The 11,015-nt window shown below is 45.2% G+C and overlaps 1 long non-coding RNA gene across 1 annotated transcript; it reads left to right on the forward strand.

Annotated features, from left to right (window-relative positions):
- The first annotated feature begins 214 nt into the window (after positions 1-214).
- LOC123186271 (uncharacterized) lies at positions 215-805 on the forward strand. The gene is made up of 2 exons (XR_006493588.1): positions 215-337; positions 416-805. It is a non-coding gene; the product is annotated as an uncharacterized lncRNA (long non-coding RNA).
- Positions 806-11,015: the final 10,210 nt, after the last annotated feature.

An 11,015-nucleotide genomic window follows, 5' to 3' on the forward strand; every position in this document is an offset into this window, starting at 1 on the left:
CTTTATTTTTTATTTCTTTTTGCTTTTAGGTCAGCAAAATTATAAACTTTCTGTTAGTGCCATTAGTTTTAGAAAAATTATAAACTTTTTGTTAGTGCCATTAGTTTTCACAAGTTTGTTACAACTTTCTGTTAGTGAATAGTTAAAATTTGAATTCTTTGAAATTTGTGTGAATCACAAGTTTGTGATTAACTTTACTAAAAAATGAACATAGATGCACCCAGGGCCGGCCCTAAGCCATGGCGAGGAGTGCAGCCACCTAGGGCCCAGCATGTCCAGGGGCCCACCCTCTCTGTGCACATGTATTGATACATTTGAAGGGAAAAAACTGAGGAAGGTAGCACTCGCAACCCATTAAGGATGGTGGAGCCAGCCATGAGATTAAATCCTAATTGCTTCGTTTTGTGTGAGACAGCGCCGCCGGTTCATTCTTCTTCCCGTCCAATCTTCTTCCTCTCCCAATTAATTGCACCAAGTCCCCAGGGGGCCGGGACCCAAGCGACGCTCATGAATGGATTTTTAGCTGTATCATCTCCTTAATTTCTTTGCCAGTGAGTTTTGTGCTACTAGTAGATAGGTTCTTTCGTAAGTACCCAAGGCGACAAGGCCCTGGTGGTGACCTCCTTGGCACCGGCGACGAGCTGAAGATGAACCACATTTGGCTTGCCGCTAAGGCGTTGACACCAGCACCGGTCCATAGCTAAATTGTTCATCCTATGGATTGTCTGCCTTTTCTTGCTTATTGCGAATTATACGACGATTCTCTTGCATAAAATTCTCACACAAGTAATTGTTTCATGTTAAAGATGATCGACCATCACCACATTACCACATGACGATTAGATGTTGCTGGGGGTTTATCTTGTGACATTTCTCTACTGTTCTTGTATGGAAGGTGTTTGTGTTTTTGTTCAAATTTCAAATTGCCACTTCTAGATAGATCATAAAATATTTGTTTAAAATTACTGTTGTGTCATATGGATAGTTTGAATGAACTTGCGGCTGTGATGTGCAGCAGCGAACATGGAGACGTAAGGTGTGACCGTAAGGCCCATTGTACCATGTTTGCACTAGGGCCTCCGAGATGCTAGGGCCGGCCCTGGATGCACCTATAGAGAAAATTCGATCTAAATTGATAGTTTTCAAATGAACTCTGAAAAAGTTGGCATAGCATACTCGTGTGTTACAAAGTTGGCATGGTATCATCATAATAGTTGCGGGAGAAAGTCTTCACTTTTTCTTCGCTTGTGTCATTTGCTTATTGCGCCGTAACCATGGATAATCTTCATCGTTTATCAGGATGCTTGGATCAGCCTTGACATTGAAGGGAGGAATTTCATGAAACTTTTCATAATCTTCAGACATGTCTGTCTTGCCGTCCACTCCCAGGATGTCCCTTTTTCCTGAAAGAACTATGTGGCGCTTTGACTCATCGTATGATGTATTCGCTTCCTTATCTTTTCTTTTTCTCGGTTTGGTAGACATGTCCTTCACATAGATAACCTGTGCCACATCATTGGCTAGGACGAACGGTTCGTCAGTGTACCCAAGATTTTTCAGATCCACTGTTGTCATTCCGTACTGTGGGTCTACCTGTACCCCGCCGCCTGACAGATTAACCCATTTGCACTTAAACAAAGGGACCTTAAAATCATGTCCGTAGTCAAGTTCCCATATGTCCACTATGTAACCATAATATGTGTCCTTTCCGCTCTCGGTTGCTACATCAAAACGGACACCGCTGTTTTGGTTGGTGCTCTTTTGATCTTGGGCGATCGTGTAAAATGTATTCCCATTTATCTCGTATCTTTGTAAGTCAGTACAGTCAAAGATGGTCCCCTGGACAACAAGTACAACTCATCACAAACAGTGTTGTCACCTCTGAGACGTGTTTCCAACCAACTGCTGAAAGTCCTGATGTGTTCACATGTAGTCCAGTCGTCGCACTGCTCCGGGTGTTTGAAGTGCAGACTTTTCTTGTGTTCATCGACATACGGGGTCACCAAGGTAGAGTTCTGTAGAACTGTGTAGTGTGCTTGAGACCAAGAATATCCGTCCCTACATATTATTGAGTCACTTCCAAGAGTGCCTTTTCCAGTTAGTCTCCCCTCATACCGCGATTTAGGCAGACCTATCTTCTTAAGGCCAGGAATGGAGTCAACACAAAACCCGATAACATCCTCTGTTTGATGGCCCATGGAGATGCTTCCTTCTGGCCTAGCGCGGTTACGGACATATTTCTTTAGGACTCCCATGGACCTCTCAAAGGGGAACATATTGTGTAGAAATACGGCCCCAGGATGACAATCTCGTCGACTAGATGAACTAGGACGTGCGTCATGATATTGAAGAAGGATGGTGGGAACACCAACTCGAAACTGACAAGACATTGCGCCACATCACTCCTTAGCCTTGGTACGATTTCTGGATCGATCACCTTCTGGGAGATTGCATTGAGGAATGCACATAGCTTCACAATGGCTAATTGGACGTTTTCCGGTAGAAGCCCCCTCAATGCAACCGGAAGCAGTTGCGTCATAATCACGTGGCAGTCATGAGACTTTAGGTTCTGAAACTTTTTCTATGGCATATTTATTATTTCCTTTATATTTGACGAGAAGCCAGTCATGACCTTCATACTGAGCAGGCATTCAAAGAAGATTTCTTTCTCTTCTTTCGTAAGAGCGTAGCTGGCAGGACCTTTATACTGCTTCGGAGGCATGCCATCTCTTTTGTGCAAACGTTGCAGGTCCTCCCGTGCCTCAGGTGTATTTTTTGTCTTCCCATACACGCCCAAGAAGCCTAGCAGGTTCACGCAAAGGTTCTTCATCACGTGCATCACGTCGATTGAAGAGCGGACCTCTAGGTCTTTCCAGTAGGGTAGGTCCCAAAATATAGATTTCTTCTTCCACATGGGTGCGTGTCCCTCAGCGTCATTCGGAACAGCTAGTCCGCCGGGACCCTTTCCAAAGATTACGTGTAAATCATTGACCATAGCAAGTACGTGATCACCGGTACGCATGGCGGGCTTCTTCCGGTGATATGCCTCGCCTTTGAAATGCTTGCCTTTCTTTCGACATTGATGGTTGGTCGGAAGAAATCGACGATGGCCCAGGTACACATTCTTTCTGCATTTGTCCAGGTATATACTTTCAGTGTCATCTAAACAGTGCGTGCATGTGTGGTATCCTTTGTTTGTCTGTTCTGAAAGGTTACTGAGAGTGGGCCAATCGTTGATGGTCACGAACAGCGCCTTTAGGTTAAATTCCTCCTGTATGTGCTCATCCCACGTACGTACACCGTTTCCATTCCACAGCTGTAAAAGTTCTTCAACTAATGACCTTAGGTACACATCAATGTCGTTGCCGGGTTGCTTAGGGCCTTGGATGAGAACTGGCATCATAATGAACTTCCGCTTCATGCACATCCAAGGAGGAAGGTTATACATACATAGAGTCACGAGCCAGGTGCTGTGATTGCTGCTCTGCTCCCCGAAAGGATTAATGCCATCCGCGCTTAAAGCAAACCATACATTCCTTGGGTCCTTTGCAAACTCATCCCAGTACTTTCTCTCGATTTTTCTCCACTACGACCCGTTAGCGGGTGCTCTCAACTTCCCATCTTTCTTCCGGTTCTCACTGTACCATCGCATGAACTTGGCATGCTCTTCGTTTCTGAACAGACGTTTCAACCATGGTATTATAGGAACATACCACATCACCTTCGCAGGAACCCTCTTCCTGGGGGGCTCGCCGTCAACATCACCAGGGTCATCTCGTCTGATCTTATACCGCAATGCACCGCATACCAGGCATGCGTTCAGATCCTTGTATGCACCGCGGTAGAGGATGCAGTCATTAGGGCATGCATGTATCTTCTTCACCTCCAATCCTAGAGGGCATACGACCTTCTTTGTTGCGTATGTACTGTCGGGCAATTCGTTATCCTTTGGAAGCTTCTTCTTCAATATTTTCAGTAGCTTCTCAAATCCTTTGTCAGCCACAGCATTCTCTGCCTTCCACTGCAGCAATTCCAGTACGGTATCGAGCTTTGTGTTGCCATCTTCGCAATTGGGATACAACCCTTTTTTGTGATCCTCTAACACGCGATCGAACTTCAGCTTCTCCTTTTGACTTTCGCATTGCGTTCTTGCATCGACAATGACCCGGCGGAGATCCTCATCATCGGGCACATCGTCTGGTTCCTCTTGATCTTCAGCAGCTTCACCCGTTGCAGCATCATTGGGCACATCGTCTGGTTCCTCTTGATCTTCAGCAGCTTCACCCGTTGCAGCATCATTGGGCACATCGTCTGGTTCCTCTTGATCTTCACCAGCTCCCCCCGTTGCAGCATCACCGTATTCAGGGGGCACATAGTGGTCATCGTACTCTTCTTTTTCGCCGTCTTCCATCATAACCCCTATTTCTCCGTGCCTCGTCCAAACATTATAGTGTGGCATGAAAACCTTGTAAAGCAGGTGGGAGTGAAGGATTTTTCGGTTAGAGTAAGACCTCGTATTCCCATATTCAGTGCATGGACAACACATAAAACCATTCTGCTTGTTTGCCTCAGCCGCATCGAGAAACTCATGCACGCCCTTAATGTACTCGGAGGTGTGTCTGTCACCGTACATCCATTGCCGGTTCATCTGCGTGCATTATATATAATTAAGTGTCCAAATTAATAGAAGTTCATCATCACATTAAAACCAAAGTGCATACATAGTTCTCATCTAACAACATATAGCTCTCCAGAGCATCTAATTAATTAAACCATACATTGAAACTATGTAAAACATTTCAATGCGAGAACAAATGCGATCATAATCGCAACCAAGGTAACAATTGATCCAACGGCATAATCATACCAAGCCTCGGTATGAATGGCATATTTTCTAATCTTTCTAATCTTCAAGCGCATTGCATCCATCTTGATCTTGTGATCATCGACGACATCCGCAACATGCAACTCCAATATCATCTTCTCCTCCTCATTTTTTTTTATTTTTTCCTTCAACAAATTGTTTTCTTCTTCAACTGAATTTAACCTCTCGACAATAGGGTTAGTTGGCATTTCCGATTCACATACATCCTACATAAATAAAATCTATGTCATGTTGGTCGGCATAATTTTCATAAACAATAAATGAACCAATAGTTATAAAGATAATATATATGCCACATCCGAATCATAGACAGGACGAGGGCCGACGGGGGCGGATACCAAAACCATTGCACTATATAAGATGCAATAATAAAAGTAAGAAAATAATACAAGTATCTATGTAAACATACAAGTAAGAATATATTTTTTCCTTTCAGAAAGAAGATAAGAACAAGAGGCTCACCACGGTGGTGCCGGCGATGAGCTCGGCGCGGGTGATCGACGGCGGTGAAGACGGGGACGGGGCGTGACGGATCGCTAAATCTAGACAAATGTTGAGGAAAATGGAGTTTCGAGGTCGAGTTTGGACAGGAGAAAGCTTAAGTAGTGTGGCTCGGGCATTCCATCGAACACCTTGTGTGCATAGGAGGTGAGCTAGAGCACCACCAAGCCCTCTCCCCCTCGGCCGGAAAAAAACAGAGCAGTGTGCTCTGCTCTTACGCGAGGGGGTATATATAGGCACCTCATTAGTCCCGGTTGGTGGCATGAACCGGGACTAAAGGGGAGCCTTTGGTCCCGGTTCAAGCCACCAACCGGGACCAATGGTGGTGGGCCAGGAGCGCGGGCCATTGGTCCCGGTTCGTCCCACCAACCGGGACCAAAAGGTCCAGATGAACCGGGACCAATGGCCCACGTGGCCCGGCCGGCCCCCTGGGCTCACGAACCGGGTCCAATGCCCCCATTGGTCCCGGTTCTGGACTGAACCGAGACTAATGGGCTGACCCGGCCTGGACCAAAGCCATGTTTTCTACTAGTGGTACCTTCTAGCAAATCATGAATTGTCCAACCACACCCAACAAGGGTTGCTCAGAACAAAATGGTTGAACAACTGAGAACTGAGCAATGGGTGTCAACTACCCTAAAACCATTTGCAGAAATGAGTTGAGTAGTTCATGACTGTCAGGAGGAAAATTAACATGATGGAGATGAATTGTTTCTTTTCCAGCGATTGGAAGGAAGGGCGAAGGCTATGTGCCTCTTATGACATGTGGTGTGATCATACACAACCTGATAGTAGTGGATGAGGGTGGAAATGTTGCCGGAGGTGTGAAATTTGAGATATGGGTGATCCTATCCAACTCCCACATCAGAATCGATCCAAGTTTAATGTGTTTGTTTAAATGCATCAACAAAGTCGACATTGAGCAACTCATGAGCAGCTCAAAGAAGATTCGATTGAGCATCTGTGGACGGTTAAAAGGGACAACTAGAACATATGTGTGACTTGAATTCAAGTTTGAACTATTTTATTTGAAACTTAGTTGAATTGTAATATTTAAATTATAAGTACTGTCGTATTTGAATATTTTGAATGATCGATGATTCGATATGCTATTATTTTGAACTCGTGGAGTTAAAAAAGAAGGACGGAAGTTCAAATGGACATGATTGGATGGACGGCTCCCGCGTCACTTTTCGCGGACTGAATTGGATCAGTCCGTGGACAATACCGTGTCTACTTCTGGCGGTCGGCGTTGAAGATGCCCTTAGCACACAAATATATACTACATTTAAGTATCCAACCAATTATGTTGAACCTTTATCAATGACTTAGCAATAATGTATACAAAGTTTTATGCTCAGTCTCTTCTTAATGAACAAATCAAATGATGCGCTTATGCCTCATCTGCACACAAAAACTTACTGTCAGAAAAAACTTACAGAAATTCCTAACGTGTTGCTGAAATTTGTATTTTCTTAAGAAAGGATAAATTTTGCTATGATTGTCTGACCAGCCCCATCGCAACAGAACACGTTAATGAGTTAGCACATGAAACACATCTTGGTGGCAATCTTGCATTAGGAAAGGACGGGCTCGTACTACGTTGCTACGTGTCAAAAATAATCAATTATTAGATACGTATTGTGGATGCTAATCTTGAAATGTGATACAGCGAGAAGTGCATCAAGACAAATGACACTCTGTCCTCACTCCTAAAGCAGCAACTCTGTCTAGCGCAATGTACGGTGCACAAAAATTCAAAAGTAACGTTCAGATATACCTTTTCAATCGACAAAGTTGTACTTATTTGTTTCTTTATCTGTTCCTTTATTTATTTTCCCAGCTTCGCTGGAACAAACAGAGAAAAATGGCATCATGCCCACTTTTTGTTGCACGCACTCCCGATTCTTTCTCCCTTTTTTTATTCTTTTGGCGCTTTGTGTCAGACAATATTATCAGAAAATGAAGTTTGGAAGCATATGCTAACTACTGGTACTGTACTGTATAAACCAGATATGTGTACTAGTAAAGGATTTTGTGCTTGCAATATATACTATCCTTTTGTTTGATCTGTAGCCCGGCATGTTCGCTCAATCACTGGCCTGATCAGAGAGAGAAAAAGATCCTTGATACAAGAGGCAAATATAAAAAACTGTACGTGACAAGTATACTGATGCGTTGTCTGCAAACTGGACACCAAAAATTGTAGTGTGGCTGCTGGGACTCGAGCCCAGGTCTCTACGGCCACAACATGGAATTCTGACCACTAAACTACAGCCACTTTTTGTTCATTTTTAAAAGTTTGTCAAGTAATAATGAAGTATCTAATGTCAACTCCCTTCACCGGTTTTTATTTTTAACAGGGAAACCTCAGTGTTTTATTGCTTAGCCAACAGTGTTACAGCCTTTAATTATAACAAAAGGCAAAAGAAAAACTTAGCCAGTTAATGAGCTACCCCATTGGCTTCCCTGGGACAGTGTGCAAAAGAAATGCCATCCATCATTTTACCGGCAACGACGACGCGAGGCGAGAGCGCCTTCTTCACGGTCCTCGGTGGCGGTTGCATGTGGACCATAGATCTCTATCTCACCATTGTGGACCATAGATCTCTATCTCACCATTGCATGCATTCACCGGCTCCAAAGGGCAAAGAGTCCGATTCAAAAATCAAATTTGTGCATCCAAGCCTGAGCGCCAAATCAATCCCTTGCAATAACGCAACAACTTCAGTTGAGCAGACGTTAAGACTTAAGAGCCTCATGATGGATTGCTTTTACCAAACTGTTGTACGTGCAATATTTTAGGTTGGCACTCTAGTTTGGCACGCCGTGTAGTAGCTGACGACTTGAGCACCATGTAACCCTAAACAAGGAGGTGCACCCATACGTTTACAGCAAGTACACCCAAAGAAGAAACCAAAAAATCTGACGACAACATCACCGGTGGGCACATGCAGAACAGTACTCCGCCTGGAATTATGATTGCACGTTCCAAGTTTGACTGCCGTGCGCCGCCGCATGCATACCGGCATACGCATGTGCTCGCCCGCCGGAACTCCGGGGAGAAGAGACCGGAAAGAAAGAAGTGAAGGACTCCGGAACCGTGGGCTGAGCTTGAAGCTGGACGGTCGCTTTCTTCCAATCGGTGTGCTTCTAGCTGCATGCATGCATGCATGATCCACGTCATCACTGAAATAAAATATGAGGGGAGCTCGCTGCAACTTGACACGACTTGTCGTCTTCTTCTAGTACGGAGTGGCATTGTTTACCGGCCTACCGGATCGCGAAAATGATCTTCCCCGGGCCTGGAAAAGGAACGTGGTACGGACTCTGCGAGGGACGCACAGCCAAATCGTTGGGTCGTTCGAATTTGGAACGGTGTGTGGCGTGTGGCAACACGACAGAGCCTAGGCCGTTCGCGCGGTGACACCGGAACCAACGGGAAATTTTGTTCCTACGTACTCACAGTAATGTGGACTTGACAAGCACAAGTTGCATCGATCTCTAATCATGCTGCACAAGACCTGACACTGACACGGCCAAAGCCGGTGGCTAGGGGGGTCTGCCGCATCGCCCTCCCTCCGCCGTCTCGAGGCGCTTCGCGTCGCGACCACCACGGCTGGCGGCGGCACGACGGCGTCCTCCCCCGCAACGGCGACGGCTTAACCACGCACGCGCGCTCGATCCGTCGACCATGTGCCGGGCGCCGGGGCACGGCGTTCGGTGGCACTAGAGCAGGTAGGCGCGCGCCGCGTCATATTCGTATCCGAATCCTAATCTTGTGGTGCCTCGCGGATCGCGACTCCGCTCTTGCATTTCGTGGACACATGGCTGGACTGGGTTGGAAAATCAGCCACAGCCAGTGTCACCGCATGTTCGCCTCAGTGGACGTGGACGCGTACGTACGTGGCCTGAGTGATGACGGAAAGCTACAACTCCGCCAAGGATATACAGTATCAGTGCGGAGGATCGTGTGAGCCGGATAGGCTACTGGGCGCGCCCTGCTGCAGACAGCGCCGGGGCACATGCACCAGCAGCACACAAGCGCCTCGTCACCGGCCTCACCGGATAGCGAACTACTACAAAAAAGGTTGCTTCCTCGTTCCATTTTCTTAGCACTGTGTCAGCGTGTCGTGGTCCAGTTTACCTTCAGCTCGCACTTCTCCTTTACATGTGTACCTGAACAGTCAGCTTGACATTGAAATGCCTTTGCCCCGGCGGCGAGCCCAGCTGTGTGGCGGCCGGCACGGCGGTGCCTTGCTTTCCACATTGGACATGCCCAATTCAGAAAAGTTTGCAAGGGCTTTTGGGCTGCTTATTTTCTGCTACTAGATCGGCTTCGGGGTCTGCCGAAGAAGCAGTAGCTAAAAAGAACACAAATATGGAGTGTGGCTTCGCTCACAACTTCACCTCAACCTCAGTGTATGTTTTTTGATAGAAGGTGAATTTTATTGGCTCGAAAGTAAGCATCAGGTGTACAAACATATTGAGCATACACCCGGCCTCTGCATACACATCGGTTTTTTGTTTTTACTTTCGCCTATTTGTGCATGAAATTCCTCCAATTTTGCAACTGCGGACCCTACACCCTAGCCCCGGTTAACCGTCTGCTCGTCTCCTCTCTACTCAACTCATGTAACAGTCTCAGACTGCAATAAGGGAAAAGAGCTGAATTCCAACCTTTTTCTTTTCTTTTGCGGGAATGGATTTCGACTTCATACAGATTCTGCACATAGTTGATTCTTTGGGCAGCTTCTCATAATCTGCGTATGAAAAGAACTGACCTTCACAGCGGTTGTGGCTCATTTCTTCATCCTATAACAGATTTTGAGAACTTGATTACGGCCTGTTGAATGAACCTAACAAAATTGTAAGTACATGAAAGCTTTGGAAAACAACATGAAATCCATGAACACCAAGATTGGATACAACTTGTCATTGCAACACTTTAAAATTAATATGATTATTTGCATCCTGTGAATTTTTATACAAATAAATATATGCGATACAAATCATGCAATGTGTAGAAATCTATTTCTTAACCCATTTTTTGAAATTTTAGTACCTTGTTGTAAAATCTGACAAGGGTTACAATAAGTGGATGATTTTTTTTCTTCTTATAATTGTCCTCCCATCCCAAATGAACTTCCTTTCCGTCCCAAAAAGGGGCAGTATCTTTTTTGTGGCAATCAATTTAGTACCGTCTTAGTGTGTACAAAGCGTGGTTCTTTGCAAAATATAAGCAGAACATATATCTAGGGTTTTAAGTATTTGCATAGTGACGCATGGTACATGTTATACACGCACAACAAAACATAAATAGACATACCTAACAAATGAACCAAAAAGACAATGATCTCCATGAGTCGCAAGGACTTTGGATATACACGGCGCTGCCTTTCTTTCCACTTTGGATATACCCAATTCAGAAAGCTCGCAAGGACTTTTGGGTCACTTATCTTTTTTGCTTCCCACTCACCTTCTGAGTTTGTAGAAGTGCTAGCTAAAAAGAACACAAGTACGGAGTGGCTGCGCTCACAACTTTGGCTCAATCTCCGTGTAATGTTTTTGACAAAAGATGATTTTTATTAACTCGAAAGGAAGCACCAGGTGGATACAAACACAATCA

This window comes from Triticum aestivum, chromosome 2A (assembly GCF_018294505.1).
Source record: "Triticum aestivum cultivar Chinese Spring chromosome 2A, IWGSC CS RefSeq v2.1, whole genome shotgun sequence".
Taxonomy (NCBI): Eukaryota; Viridiplantae; Streptophyta; class Magnoliopsida; order Poales; family Poaceae; genus Triticum; species Triticum aestivum.